Source organism: Schistocerca americana, chromosome 2, assembly GCF_021461395.2.
Source record: "Schistocerca americana isolate TAMUIC-IGC-003095 chromosome 2, iqSchAmer2.1, whole genome shotgun sequence".
Classification (NCBI taxonomy): Eukaryota; Metazoa; Arthropoda; class Insecta; order Orthoptera; family Acrididae; genus Schistocerca; species Schistocerca americana.
In genome coordinates this window covers 112,148,832-112,165,308 of record NC_060120.1, presented here as the reverse complement: position 1 = coordinate 112,165,308, position 16,477 = coordinate 112,148,832, and the positions used below count along the sequence as shown (strand labels likewise).

The following is a 16,477-nucleotide window of genomic DNA, read 5'->3' as shown; positions in this document are numbered from 1 at the left end:
TTTCTTTTTCTACGTGAAATTTCACACAGAACTACTAAAAGAAACACAGTGTTACTAGCTGTCATCACATCCCGTGAAAATTTGGTTTAAGGGTAACTTTAGTTGCAAGTTCAGTGCAAGTTTTTGTGCATTAATGATATCACCCTCAATACCTTTCCCTTCAAGATAGATAGGTTTTCTTTACATTTATTTAACCTTCAGTAGCTCAAATGCCTTATTTGTACTGGGGTTAGCCACTGTAACGACATAAATATTGAACACTGGTGCCTGTAGAACTGTTTCACTCACAATTCAGAGAGCTGCTTAACAATAAACAGGTGTGCTACAAATAATATTCAAACAAACAAATCACAGTGTCTGGGGATTGCAATGCATTTCTTTATGTAACACTAAAAGTGCCTTACAACATACAAATAAATTTCACTTAATATTCTATTCATAGTACATTTTTCACTTCAAGTTGCAGCCATGTTGCAATCCATTTCATTGAAAAATATTAAATACGCTGCCAGTATGTATAAAAATCCACTTTATAAATGTAGTCGAGGGCAAGTAATTTACTACGCTCATGTCGTACAATTCCGACTGCTGTCTCATTGCTTCCATTAATTTGTCGCCAATTATTATAAATTTTAACAAAAGAAATAACAAAACGAAATAATTTATACTAAACAACAAGCAACAGACATCCACCACGACGAAACGGAATATGTAGATCTGCCTGCGGCCATATATAGGGCGGGAATCAGCTTGTGGGTCACGTGATCAGCTACAGACAAACCTTGACGGTGCCGTGACGGCCAGTGCGGTTCCCGCCGCTCGAAATGCATTTCATAATGTATTGATGGGACAGCCAATATGAATTGGCCTTTATTGTTGCAGTGTTTATTTCTGCCGTTTATTTAAAAAATCATCGTATTATTCAGTGTAGCTCACTGAGCGCATGACGCACTACTGTCGCAGTTTATAAAAAAAATAAGGTATTGACTGATCCCTCTTGCCAGCTTGCATGACAGCGAGAATTTTAACACGTCCGTTTGGTGTCTGATGTGATCGTGGAGAGATGCATGTGCAAGATCTCGTGGCTGTATTCGACTTGCAACTATTGACTTTTCTGTCTTGCCAGCTTGCATGACAGCGAGGATTTTAACACGCCAGTTTGGTGTCTGATGTGCTCGTGGAGAGATGCATGTGCAAGTTCTCGTGGCTGTACTCGACTTGCAACACTTGATGAAATATCGACCTTCGAAGTGTCAAGTGTCAACTGTTTTTAACTTTGGGTTATCCGCATGGTACGCCGAACAACAGTGTACAGACTACCGGGTAACGACTAGTATACTAAGTATAGTTTGTGTAGGTATTTGTCAAGCTGTGACCATCGAAGAATGAAACCCACCGTTGTTGCTGATGAAATGTTCCCTGAAGGTGCAGGGCCGTATATGGATTTGGAGGAGGTGCTTATTGTTTTGTACTGTATTGTACTTTGTTCTGTCAGTAACACAATTTTATTCCAATGATATGACAACGAGATGTCGAGAGCCTGTTTAATGGAAATATCAGTTGTAAAAGCTATCATTGTTATATGTTATAAACAAACATTCGTCCTTGGAATTCAAGAGACGGCTAATGATACAGAATATATAATAAAATTGAAGGAATAAACAGACGCACTAGCTTTCTGTACGGACTGGTATAATTTTAAAGGTGGTACTATCAGAATGAGGAGTGCTCGTTTCAGTGGAGAATAAATTGTATTTATTTCGTACACAGACTCCACCAGAAAGAATCACGGAAGATTGATGATAGCTTTACTAACACGCGTATATGAAGAGGGGTAGACACGTTTTTTTTTTCTCTAGGTCTGTAAATAGCCTGCGAAGGTTAACAAGTCATTTGTGCCGGATGCACCAGTAATTTTGTATGTGGCGCTTTTTGAGCACGAGTCACTATAATGTTGCTGCCTTAGCCTGAAAACTGTTCGGATGCAGCCATCTGCACTAGTCTTCCATGTGCAAACCTCTGTACCGCAATGTAACTACTGTGAGGTTCATCCTCATTAAGTTCTTTTTTCCGATATTTTAATACTATAGTTAGATGTTCAGTATAGTTATATAAATTTAAACACTCTTCTGTAGCAATATATTCCAAAATCTTCTTTTTTGTCCGCACCTTTCATCGACATTTTACTTCTGTCCTAGCTCTCAAATCTAGTGACACCACATGATTTGATTATACTATATTCATTTACACGTGGTTTTCTTAAATTTTGCCGATCTTCTCATTTTTAAGACACTTATTCTTTATTGCTTATTAGTTTTCCTCTGCTGCCTTCACTATTTCATCATTTAAAGCTATCCTTTCATCTACTGCTTCATTTCTTACACCTGTCAGTCACTGCTTAATGTTCCCTCTGAACACTAGCGCTGTTACATCTTGTACAGTTCCCATTTCATTAGCTTACTACTTCACGCAATTCTCAGCCTTTAATCACCACATTTTAAGAGCGCATTTTATATTCCAACGACATTGGCAGAGTTAAGTTGTCAGTGATAAGTCAGGCTGAAAGCTCACAACCACACTTGCCACATTCATTTATGTACTTTGTTCCAAAAATCCCAGGATGGAAAGAATTACGGATGCATGCAACAGCAGCCATAACACTGGTAATTTTATCACCTGTGACTTGGTCACACAACCAGGACTTTAGGTATGGAATGAGTCAAACTGCTTTCTATTTACTGGTTAAGCTAAAGTCTGTCATGTGAACATTAGTGTTATCCAGAATTTTACATTCCTGACTTCTAATATTCTGAGAAATGATAGTGGCTAATGAGGTATTCTTAATTGAAAGCGGTGCAGTCTGAGATGCCTTGTCACGGTCTGTGCGGCTCCCTCCGTCGGAGGTTCGAGTCCTCCCTCGGGCATGGGTGTGTGTGTTGTCCGTAGCGTAAGTTAGTTTAAGTTAGACTAAATAGAGTGTAAGGTTAGGGACTGAGGACGTCAGCAGTTTGGTCCCATAACATCTTACTACAAATTTCCAGTTCTTCCTTAATTGAAAAACTAAGTCGTGACTCAGTTTGTAGATGAATGGTTGCTAGGTACATAAACAACTGAAAAAATTACTAGGCTTTTCACAGTGCCCTCCTGAACCAGCTAATACAGCACACATAGCTGTACTGTCCTGGCTAGCTATATTATTATGAACAGCTGTTTGACAGGGATGTTGTTGGGGAGGGGGTGAAGAATTGTGATAGTGGTGAAAGAAGAAAGTTGGAGAGGGGGAGGGGGAGGGTGGCTGAAGAGTGGCACGGAGAGGCTGTGAGGCAATAGGATAAGAGTTTATAACTAGGATGAGAGAGTGTAACTGTTAGCCCTGATGCAGACAGGAGTTATACGTGGCTCCAAATGAAGAAGAAGAAGAGCAAGTTGGGAATGGGACTGGTATTGAAGGGGAAGGGAGAGACAATGGAGAGGGTAATATGAATGAACATTAATAGGATGCAGTGGGAGGCATGAAGACAAGGATGGATGTGGATGTGAGACAGGCTAGTGGAGGTTGAGTACAGGAGGATTGCTTGGTTGAAGGCTGTGTTGTAGGGACAGTTTCTGCTGTCGTAATTTTGAGAAACTAGCATTTGAATGGGGAGAGGTGGGGTAAACCAGATGATATGGGTTGTGAAGCAGGCATTGAAGTAGAGCATGGTGGTTAACAAGTTCTTGGCCACAGTGTGGAAGTGGTTATTGATTCAGTTGGATGGTTGGTGGTATTGATTTCAGTATGCCACATTTTAACTTCATGTCTTACATATAGACAAGAGGGTAGGTGCTAATTTACCAACTGGCCTGCTCTCAGTTTAGCAGATGTTAAGACCAGTGTTAAAAGAATTTTAAGATTCTGTGAAATAGGTGATGTTCCTAAATTATCAGGGAGTAGATTTTAAAATTAACAGCCAACCACACTTTCATTATTGCCTTTGTAATCCTTTCTAGGTTTTAAGTGTAGAAAAATGACCATTCACAATTTTAAGTGTTTATAGGTGTGATTGTTAGTGAAAATGGAAGGAAGTGAGGGACTTTCAATAAATTTTTATATACCGTTTGGTGACCTATCTGATTTTTAAGGAGAAGGTGTTAGTGTGTTTACAGTGTGCTTGATCTCACCTTTGTTTTATCCTATTAAGCATAAAAATTTTGCAGGCGTATTGCTATATCCATTGTTATGTTAATTTGAGTAAATTTTAAAGCAAGGGGAAGTTGCAATTTTAACTTGCTTTGTGGGTGTGAGTATATGAGTGTTTCTAATTAAATATTTATCTGCATAGAATTTGATATTTGTGCAGTAATTGCAGTTTTGCGTGCCATGAAGACAAATCCCTCACCAACAGAATCGTAAATCACCAAGGAAAATTAACTGTTTATTGCACAGTAGTAGAACTCCCAGGATAACTGGAAGATGTTAACTTATGGTGAAATATAGTGCCAATCTGATGGCAGCTCTGCAGCAAATATATTTATGGACAAATTGGCCTCCACTTTCAAAATGTCATCACAACAAAATAATTGAATATGGTGCTTCCATGTTAATAATGATAAAGTAATCTATACAGACTCTGACATTTTATATTTTCTCTACTTCTGCCATCGTCAATTATTTCATTGCCCATGCAGCAAAATGCTTGGATTATGTTGTGTCTCATTATCTAATCTGTTATCTGATTTAATTGTAACTGCATTCCAGTACAATTGTTTTACTTTTGTTGATATTCCTAACCTCTTTTCAAGACTCAATCCATTCCATTCAACTGAGCTTAGAGGTATTTTTCTGTTCCTGACAGAATTGTGGTGTTACTGACAAACCTCAAAGTTTTCATTTCTTGGAAAATTTCGCAAGTTTCATAAACGGTGTATGTTTAATGTATGGGAGTTACTTCGTTCTGGCATGTTGACATTGCAGTGAAGTTGCTTAATAGGCTAAGAGCTAAATACCTAACGATGAGGCTGTGACTGTGAAGTGTACGTAAGCACAATAATACCACTGTGAAGACAATGGACACCTTTTACTGTAACTTTTCCATTTATTTCCCTATCCTGGTTTGCCAAGAATAGCCACTATGGCTACAACAAAATTTTTAATTCTTGTCCCTGATTTTTCATTCCCTTTTCAAATTCCTCCTTGGTTTCCATTATTACTTGCCTAGTGTATGGATTGAACAATAGAGGTTAAGTTTCAACTGTGTCTCACTACCGTCTCAACTGCTGCTTCCCTTGGTTTTGCAACCATGACTTATTAAATTGTTAGTTCGGTAATACACTGGCTCTTATTGGAATTGTCACATTCTTCTTAATCTCCCATCTAATCTTCATGGACTTCCTCTTGCCTTTATATAACATTCTCTTCAACTTTTTTCCTGATATTCATATTGCTGCTTCTCTTTTCTCTCCAAGTGTCTCCAACTTTTCTACAGCTTTGCATTTCTTCTCTGCCATTTGTGTCTTGTCATTTTGCTGTTTTTGTCACTTTTTTTTTCTTTAGCTTGTGTGTTATCCTTGGATTTATATTAGGCATTGTCCTTTTGTCTATTTGAGCCTCTACTTGCTTCACTATTTCATCTTTGAATGTTACACGTTCATCTTTTACATTCCATCCCCCCATTTCAGTCAATTGATTCCTTTTGTTCCCTTTGGAAGTCTTGACGCCCTATGGTACTTTCAATTTATCTAGATCCTATCTCCTTAATTTCCATCTTTCTGTGCTGGTTCTTCAGTTTTAACCTGCAATTCGTAACCAGTAAATTATGGTTAGTCTCCACATCTGGTCTTTGAAGTGTTTTGCAGTTTGAAAGCTATCTGCCCTTTATATAATCTGTCTGAAACCTTTTATTGTATCCACACGTAAAACTTGTCTTTTATGATCCATAAACCAAGACTTATCAATGAATAAATTGTGCTCTGTGCAAAATTCTACCAGGTGGCTTCCCCTTTCATTCCTTTCCCCAGTCCATGTTAGTTTCCTTTCTTTTTTGTTCTATTGAATTCCATTCCCATGTGAGAATTAAATTTTTATATCCAAGAATGATCATTGTTATTTTTATCTCATCATAAATTCATTCAATCTCTCTCTCTCTCTCTCTCTCTCTCTCTCTCTCTCTCTCTCTGGAGCTAGTGAGATGAAAAGATGTACCAACAACATCCTCCAGTACATCCATTGTCATATCAGATCTTAGACTTTTTTTATTAAAATACATTAGTGGGAAAAACTCAACTTACAGAGGGAATATGGTGAATAGTAAGCTCTGGATAAGTAGACCACTATCATGAAAGTGGTGGCTAAATTTTATTTGCACTTGGTGAAAATTGTCAATAAAAACATTACAAGGGAGCCTCCCCCCCCCCCCCCCCCCCCCACACACACACACAGCATTCTTCATAGGGCTGAAATTGAAAATAACTCCAATTAGGCCTCATGGACTATACATACATGACTACCTGCTGGTGTTTTTGCTAGTGGCATCATTGGACATCATTATGTTTGAGTATGTGGCTTCCACACTAGACTCTGGGTTATTAATATTGGCTTACTCATTGCTAGACCAAATGCTGTACTGGAATCTAATCCTGTGACAGATAACACTTGTATGCTGTCTGATTAATCACACATATTTTTGTAGGCTGGTGGTTCATCAGGGTTATTGATGGATTTGGCAGCAAATGAAAAGGCTGTACATGCAGATTTCTTTAATGGTAAGAGATGGAGAATATACTCAGTACTGTTTCTACCCTTCTAATTCTTTGAGTTTTATGATCTTGCCTTTGTTTCAGATTTTGAGGATCTGTACGATGACGAAGATCTACAGTGACCATTCAAACAAATGTGCTTGTGTAATGAAAAACCAAATTATGAAGAGTGCATCATATTTGTGTGTCTGAAGTTTAAATGACTGATACTGTGTTTTCAAATCTCATGTGTTGGTGTTTTTTAGTTATGTTTAATTTGTTAATAAAAATTTGATGAAACATTCATTTGTTCATTCTGGGAAGATGTGTTTTACAGAAGCAGACAACTTTGTCCCTCTTTTATTCAGATGAAATGTTGGTTGGAGTTGTGAAGCATAAAACTGGTAGCACTCTTCAGAAAATATAAGTGTCTTTGGAATATATTGTAGAGTGAATATGACATGTATTTGATATGTTCCTACTGCATTTGAAGTTTTCTGCTTTAAGAATTCTTTTGGATAATTCAAGAAATAATACCATCTTTTAAAAACATGGTCCACTAGTTGTTCGCTTCAAGTTGCACAAAATTTAGTCTTGCGTCAATAAGTGTCACTTTGGGCCAGGATATAGCCCTCTCTGAACCCACCTACAGCACCACAAGTCATATTCACAAAATTTTTAAATTCGATAGTGGAAGAATTGTGCAAAGCCTGTCAAATTGTAAACCCTTTGGAGTGTCACAAACAAATCAGTGTTGCACCATGGGATTTCATGGATGTCGTCCTGGCTTACCCAACCCAAGAAGACCAGTGCATAAACAACATAATGAGAATGTTGCAGAGCGAGACACTGCAAAATCAGGAGAGGACGCAAATTGTTTCTAACCTCACCTTATGACCTTGGCACTATAAGTGTATTTATTCCTCCTGTAAAACTGTTTCAGAACAACATGTATAGGGTCACAGGTATGGGGCCATTTAAGGTTTTTGTGAAAGTAAAGTACAAGAAATAACTAAAACTTGACCATATGATTATTGGGAAATTATGTGGCGTGGGGAAGTAATTTAGACCAATCATAGCTGTCTTAGAGTATTAATAAGAATCTGCAAAAATTAGACCTTCTTGCAATGAGATTGTATGAATAATGCTGAACTCCTGAGCTGTTGTTCTCCTGTGTTACTGTATGGATGGTTTGTCTTAGGCAAAATTGTGCACTTACTGTTAACATTTGTGATACTGGCAGGAACATGAGTCAAATGTAATTGAAATCAGCTGCAAGCACCAGAATTATTTTAAAATTAACTGCATTCGTATAAAATTTGAAATAAGCACTGTAATTTTATTGTATGTATACTGGATTGAAAAGAGGGGTACCCTCGGCTGCTCAGTAGTCTTTCCAAAGTCTGTCTACAGATAGCAACTCGTCAGTTTTTAGCACTCAGCTGCACGTGATCGTGAAAGCACTAAAGCAGATGTGGTGTTGCCAAAACAAAAAGATTCTCATCCACTCTGATTACATTGGCAACTTATAGGTATTGCAACAAATATATCCAACAGAGAAAATGATCAAAATGATTCTGGACAAACTGCTTCTCCTTCAACAGCAGGGAAAACATGTATCTTGTGCTGGGTGCTGGAGCTTGTAGTAAGTCGAGGAAATGAGCAAACAGATGTAGCAGCCAAGGAAGCCTGTAGAGAACATAATGAGAAAAAATGTACACTAGAACCACTTTGTCTCTAACAGGATACGAGAAGGTGGTTAAATTCTGACACTGATTCTAAAAAGATTTAGGAGATGGCTGGGTCTGGCTGCAGTTCTCTGCAAAGATTGATGCAGGTGCAGTTAGAGAATGCAGTCTGTAGATACAAGAACTACTTTATTGCTGTTTATTTACAATCACGGGGCTTTGAAGTTGCCAGCATCAATGGAAAGTGGTGCAATTACAACATAACAGCTTCCATCAGTACGTCAGCTTCTGGCATGGTCTGGCTAATGAAAACGCAGATGTTGTGGCTGCTGCTGCTGCTGCTGCATTAATGGAATATCTCATAACCTACCCTGTAGCATACTGGCCCAGTGTGTCTGCTTTGCAGTGAGTATGGCAGACTGTGTCCTGCCTCAGCAGCTGAGGGTGAAGGGGTGCTTCTGTTTAGAGGTGGGGATGGTTAGATTCCCAGTAAGTTCCATGAAGGTGGAAGAGTGCCGGAGCTCCTGGATGCTCAGCCACTGGACAGGGGTTTGAACCACAGTGTTGGTAGGGACAGTGCATCGTAGATAGGTTGTTGAGCAACAAGGGCTGGATGTCACATTGTTGCTGAGCTGTGCGGCTATGGTGGTTGGTCCGGCTATTTTGTGGGAGAGACATTTTTGTGTCACCACAGAAATGTCTGGAATGAAGGTGGTAACAGGAGGGCAGTCAGCGTGCAACAGTCAGTCAAACTGGAGAGGCTTCTTGAAGGATAGGCCTAGGGCATTGACACGAGCAATTATGACTATAAAGGAGGGACATCATCTGCTGGGATGTTGAGCACACAGATGCAGTGACCAGCAGTGGCCAATGCCCATTTTCTTGTGTGTTGTTCTTTGCTCCAAGCTCTGTTACAGTTAATCGTGTTTAGACTACATCTTGACCATTCCACTCTCGTGTAGCATCTGGTATAAATGGAAACTACATCTTTTTGCATGAGCTCTGAAATCTTTAATATTTTGTTACAATGGTCATTTCCTCTTATGTAGGTGGAAGTCAACAAAATATTTTTGCATTTAGAGGAAAAAGTTGCTTGAAAGTTTGTGAAAAGATCTTGCTGCAATGAGAAACACCTTTGTTTTTCTGTCTGCCGCCCTAACTCGCATATCATATCTGAGACACTTGGACCACTATTTTACAGTAGTACTTTTTAATTGTCCTATCTGGTAAGGATTCCATATTATGCAGCATTATTCGGGAAGGATGGAAAAGTGTACTCTAGGTAGATCTATGCAGCTTCCATTTGTTCTGGAGGAAAAAAAAAGAAAGAAAAAAATGCAGTCTTTTGTTATCTTATCCACATCATTTTCTGTGTGATGGTTCCAATTTTTTCTGTACGATTGTTCCAATTTAAATTGTTCACAGTTGCAATCTGTAGGTGTTTAGTTGAACTGGTGACTTTTATGTGATGTAATTTAGTTACACAATAAAATTTAATGGATTTTTGTAGTAGTCGTGTGGAGGACCTAACATTTTTCATTGTTTAGGTTCAATTGGCACTATCTCCCCCCCCCCCCCCCTCCCCTCCTGTGCAAACCCACGTTTGTGTGTGTGTGTGTGTGGGGGGGGGGGGGGGGGGGAGACATGGGGCGAATAACCCCATACTGTAAAATAAAATAAAATAAAATAGTGGAAATTCAGCAGAAGCATTGGAAACTGGCTGGAAAACATGTATCATGACTCCAGCAAAGGAAACGGATGTGAGGGCAATGCTACAGCCTGGGAAGATGAAAGAAATAGCTAATGAAATTTTAAAATCTAAGTATGATGTAGGGCTACAGAAAATAAGATGGCAAGGACATGGGTAGATAGATAAACCTGAATATACTTTGGTATACTGTGGACTGGAAGAAAGAACAGGCCACTTCGGAACAGGGTTTATAATGAGGGAAGTTAAGAAAAGCCTATTAGAATTTGAACATACAAATGAAAGGATGTGCAGACTCGGACTAAAGGGATAAATGTAGGAATATATCAATAGTAAATGCACTTGCACCTACAGAAGAAGTGCATATAATAAAAACAGTTCTATGAAGACTTGGAAAAAGTGTGCTGTGCAGTACCTAAATGTGACCTGATGCTAGTAAGAGGAGGTTAAATGCAAAAATATGGAGGAATGAACAGTATGAAGTTTCTGGAAAATATTCACTACGTGAAGGAAACCACAAGAATGGAGACTTACTATGCCAATTCACAGCAAGGAATAATTTGATTATTAAGAGTACCTGCTTCTCACATAAAAGGATCCATCTGGGTACTTGGAAGTCTGCAGTCAGTGGAGTAGTCAATCAGATTGACCATATTTTAGTGATTGCACACCAGTCCATGTCAGTTACAGATGTATGGAGCTGCAGAGGACCAAACTGTGACTCAGACCACTCTGTGATAAAATTAGTCATGAGAGAGAAACTGTCATTTGATGGCAAAAGAACAGGAAAGACAAACTGAAATACTGACAAACTGAAAATCCCTGAGGAAGTAAAATAATACCAAGTAACACTAAGCACAAAGCTGAGCAATGAAGAGACTGCATTAGGAACAGACGAAAGGATTGAAAAAGCCATTGGAGATGCTGCAGAAGAAATAATGGGCACAAGGAAGAACAGAAGAATCCAGGAATGGTTTGATGAAAATTGCAGGTCAGCAGTAGAACAGGGCAAGAATAAAAGTGCAACAGAGAGAAACCAGAAATAATGTGGAAGAACATATGTAGAATCAAGGAGAAGAGCTAACAGACTGTGTAAGAGAAAGAAAAGGGTGGACTAAGAAGAAATTTCAAGAACTTGAAGAGTTAAAGGAACATTCCATCATGCTATAGTAAAAATAAAGGGCAGAGTCCAGCCAAAAAATGACGTGCTCCAGTAAAGATGGGGAAAATGAGAGGAAGAACAGATAATGGGAAGATGGGCAGAGTATTTCAAAGATACACTGAATACCGGCATAGAAGAAGAAGAAGAAGAAGAAGAAGAAGAAGAGACAGCTACATAGGAGGAAAGAGTGGAACTGGAAGTAGAATATGATGCCAATGAGGCAAGAAATACAACATTGCAAAAGGTCTCCCAGGCTGTGCATAAGACGAAAAACAATCGAGCCTCTGGGGAAGACAGCATAATCCCAGAATTAATAAAAACTTGTGGAGAGGTTGTAATAAAGGAACTGCACACATTGTCAGATATATAGGATACGGAAACTACGCCAGATAAATGGGAATAATAATCCCCATTTATAGGAAAGGGGATAGAACAGCATGTGAAAACTAGAGGTATAACACTCCTAAGCATAGCTTACAACGTCTTCACAAGTATATTAAACAAAAGGATACAGAATTGAGCAGAAGACGTACTAGGGACTACCAGTATGGCTTTAGACCAGAGGAACAAGTGATAAAATATATATGATAGGACAAATGATGGCAAGTTCTATGAATATGATATAGATCTGCATTCCCTATTCATTGACTCCAAACAAACCGTTGACAGCATAAACCAGCAAGTAGGAGAAAAAGAGAGAAATAAAAAGGCTGTGTAGTGCTGGAATGGAAACAGGGAAGGAGCTGGATGGACGAGGACAGTGACTAACGAAGGTTGAGGCCAGGAGAGTTACGGGAACATAAGATGTATTGCAGGGAAAGTTCCCTCCTGCGCATTTCAGAAAAGCTGGTGTTGTTGGGAAGGATCCATATGGCACAGGCTATGAAGCAGTCACTGAAATGAAGGACATAATGTTTGGCAGTGTGTTCAGCAACAGGGTGGTCCACTTGTTTCTTGGCCACAGTTTGTTGGTGGTCATTCATGTGGACAGACAGCTTGTTGGTTGTCATGCTTACATAGAATGCAGCACAGAGGTTGCAGCTTAGCTTGTAGACCACATGACTGGTTTAAGAGGTTTTCTTTGATCTTATTAACTTATATGTTGTAAGTCTCTCTGTTGCCATCAGTACTATTTCTCTGAATTTAAACCACATCTGGACCACTCTTAACACAGTTTGGAGGTAATGCAGACTCTCTCAGGAAGGTGGCAAGCTAATTTTTATCTGCCTTTTTTTTTTTTTTTTTTTTTTATATAATTCTGCATTTATTTGTGGTGGTGTTGAATGTCGTGGAATTGAATCTCAATCTTGTAGTCACTAATTCCTCCACCCATCATTGCACTCTCTGCTCAGGATTGTTTCACTAAGAGGTCTAGTATAGTACTGCAACCATTTACACTTCATGTGGGTGCTCCTGAACTAATCGCCAAAATAAGTTTTGGAGAAAGCACAAGTACAGTTTTGGATGAGGTTTTAGGCTTACCTCCAACTTTAACCATGTATTTTCGCCAACATACTGAGGATAGATTGAAGTCACTACCAACTGTAATTGTATGAGTCATGTACCTATTGAAATGAGACTCCAATTTTCTTTGAACATTTCAGCAATTATATCATCTGAGTCATGTAGGTCAGAAAAGGATCCAAGTATTAATATATTCTGGTTGTTGAGTATAACTTCTACCTATACTAACAGCAACTATGTAGTTCAGCTTCAGTAGAAGACAAAAACCACTTTGTACAGCAACAAACATGCCATGACCAACTGAATTTAATCTATCATTTCTGAACTCTATCAGGTCCTTGGTAAAAACTTCAGCTGCATTTATCTTTGGCTTAAATCAGCTTTGAGTATCTGTAATAATTTCTGTTTCAGTGCTTTCTATTAACATTTGGAGCTCTGGTTGTTTCAACAAACATCTTTGACAATTTACAGCTATAGCGACCAATGTGCAACATGGCTGTAAAACAATGGGTATTACGGAGACAAGAATCTCAGCTTATCTGTCCAGGTCATTAGGATGATTAAAATCTCTGTAAGAACACAGTCTATCTGGAAAATCTATCATGGAAAAATTCCTATAGTAGTTGGAGTTAGAGCTGCACCTTTTTTAGATTGAAGTCAGCTGATAGGTAAACCTGCTTAAAGGAAGCCCCTCTAACTAAGGGCTTATCTTCAGAGGATGTCATGTTTCCAAGTAGAAAAGGAATTAGCATATTTCATCAAAATATAAGAGGTATTAGAGATAGTTAGTGAACTGCTTATAGATGTTGACTCTGAAATTATTGATATATTGGAGCACCCCTTAAATAATATGACATTTCAGAGGCTTCCTTTACTAGGATACAGATTATCTGGCTGTTTTTCAAGGACTTCCTTGCCAGGTGGGGGAGTGGCTATGTACTTAAAAACAGTATTCCATTTGATTCCATAGACATATCATGGCAGTGCACAGAACAGATATTCGATGTTGTGCAGGGGCAGTCGAATTTAGTGAAACTAAACTTCTAATTGTTGTTGTTTATAGATCCCCTAACTCTTACTTCAGAGCATTTCTGCTCAAGCTATAGAAGGTTCTTGATTCACTTCATAGGAAGTACCAGAAATTAGTTGTATGTGATGACTTCTGTATATCTTGCATATGATGGTGCACGAAAAGGGATGTTTGTAGATCTCCTAAATTCATATGATCTGATGCAGCTTTATAAAAAGGGAGAAAGGGATAATGTAGACAATTTTAGACCTGTTTCTATGCCCTCAGTGTTTGCTAGAGTTACTGAAAAGGATGTGGATGTAAGAATAATTGATCATTTTGTATCACATGATTTGCTATCAAATGTACCGAAGGTGGACCATTACAGAATATGGGGAGTAGCTCACAATTGGTTCACCTCTTACTTTAGCAACAGATGGCAAAAGGTCGTCATTCACAATGTTGAGAATGGTTGTGATGTGTGGTCTGAGTGGGGTACAGTCAAATGGGGGGTGCCCCAGGGATCAGTGCTGGGGCCACTCCTGTTTCTTATTTGCATAAATCATATACCCTCAAGTATTACGGGTAACTGTAAAATACTTCTGTTTGCTGTTGATACTAGCTTGGTAGTAAAGGACGTTGTGTGCAACATTGGCTCAGTTTCAAATAGTGCAGTTCATGACCTAAGTTTGTGGCTTGTAGAAAATAAACTAACACTAAATCACAGTAAGACTCAATTTTTAGTTTCTAACACACAATTCAACGAACCTGATGTTTTAATTTCACAGAATGGGCATATGATTCGTGAAACTGAACTGTTCAAATTTGTAGGTGTTCAGATGATAGTAAACTGTTGTGGAAAGCCCACGTTCAGGATCTTGTTCAGAGACTTAACGTTGCCATTTTTACTATTTGAGAGGTATGTAAAGTGAGTGATCATTCGACATGAAAATTAGTCTACTTTGCTTATTTTCATTCGCAGATGTTGTATGGTATTATATTTTGGGGTAACTATTCCCATTCCAAACGGATATTTTTGGCTCTGAAACGAACATCTTGTCAACCCCTTTTCATGAGTCTGGGTATTTTGAAATTGGCCTCTCATATATATATATATAAAACCAAAGATGATGTGACTTACCAAATGAAAGTGCTGGCAGGTCGACAGACACACAAACAAACACAAACATACACACAAAATTCAAGCTTTATGTCTGCTTGTGTCTGTATATGTGTGGATGGATATGTGTGTGTGTGTGCGCGAATGTATACCCGTCCTTTTTTCCCCCTAAGGTAAGTCTTTCCGCTCCCGGGATTGGAATGACTCCTTACCCTCTCCCTTAAAACCCACTTCCTTTCGTCTTTCCCTCTCCTTCCCTCTTTCCTGATGAGGCAACAGTTTGTTGCGAAAGCTTGAATTTTGTGTGTATGTTTGTGTGTCTGTCGACCTGCCAGCACTTTCATTTGGTAAGTCACATCATCTTTGTTTTTAGATATATTTTTCCTACGTGGAATGTTTCTCTCTCTCTCTCTCTCTCTCTCTCTCTCTCTATATATATATATATATATATATACCTTACTGTCATTTCTTGTTAACAATATTAGCTTATTCCCAAAAATAAGCAGCTTTCACTCTGTTGATACTCGTCACAAATCAAACCTGCATTTGGATTGCACTTTCTCAACTCTTGTGTGGAAAGGTGTGCAGTATACTGCTGCATCTCTTTTCAATAAGCTGCCACTAGAATTCAAAAATCTTGGCAGTAATCCATGCACTTTCAAATCAAAACTGAAGAGTTTCCTCATGGGTTACTCCCTCTATTCTGTCAAGCCGTTCCTTGAAAAATTAAGCTGATTCTTGTTGTATAGTTGATAGAGTTTACTTAAACTTATGGCTTGACTTCCTTCGGGTTCATAAACATTTTATTATTATCTGTTATTACTTTTATGTTGTAATTTCATGTACTGGCACATATCATGACCTTGGACATTTGCTCCTATGGAACTTGACGTGTAAATAGATAAATGATGAGACAAACAGCTTTTGAGGTAGAACAGTCATTAGCAGGCAATCTCGGGGGGACTGACTACACGTGAATTGTACAAGGCTTAACCAGGTGAGCATGGATTTGTTAAGGTGGATGCTTACTTCTCTAGCTGCTTATGGGACTTCCATGAAGCCACATTCCTTTCTTCTACTCCCAAAAGTTTGGGTGGTCCGTTGGGCAGTATTTCCAGAGAGACCTCATGTGGCTAATCCACCTAAGACATCTGTGAATGTCAGAGCATTAATAGTAACGCCACATCCTGTGGTAGATAATTTATTTATTGTTGTTAGATGTGTAGACTGTTCCTCCGAGTAATTGCCAACTTTTTTTACATCCATAAAGCTCTAGAGCAGTAGTTGTCAAACTTTTACTCTCGAGCCAATCCTGATATCATGGAGCAGCACTTCCGTTCGCATATGCACAAATCTTATTATTAACTGGTAACCTACATAAATTAGTATGTTATGAGCCCCCAATATACTAGCTATAGTAAGGGGCATGATAAGTTGGCTCGCAAGTAGCCACCGATTGTTGAAAGTTGGAAGCATTTTAAGTGTTTCGTGTCAATTGTTCTCAGTATCAGATTGCTGTAACCCTCAGTGACCCCAAACTTGGGGCAATGTAATTTCCTGACAAAGTATTGTCTGCAGTATGAGACACATTCACAAATGCTAAAAAGGTTTG

At 38.7% G+C, this 16,477-nt stretch overlaps 1 long non-coding RNA gene across 1 annotated transcript; it reads left to right on the top strand.

The window, feature by feature from the left end:
- Nucleotides 1-1,482: 1,482 nt before the first annotated feature.
- On the top strand, nucleotides 1,483-6,881 carry LOC124594869. The gene is made up of 3 exons (XR_006978163.1): nucleotides 1,483-2,707; nucleotides 6,669-6,741; nucleotides 6,820-6,881. It is a non-coding gene; the product is annotated as an uncharacterized LOC124594869 (long non-coding RNA).
- The last annotated feature ends 9,596 nt before the right edge of the window (nucleotides 6,882-16,477 follow it).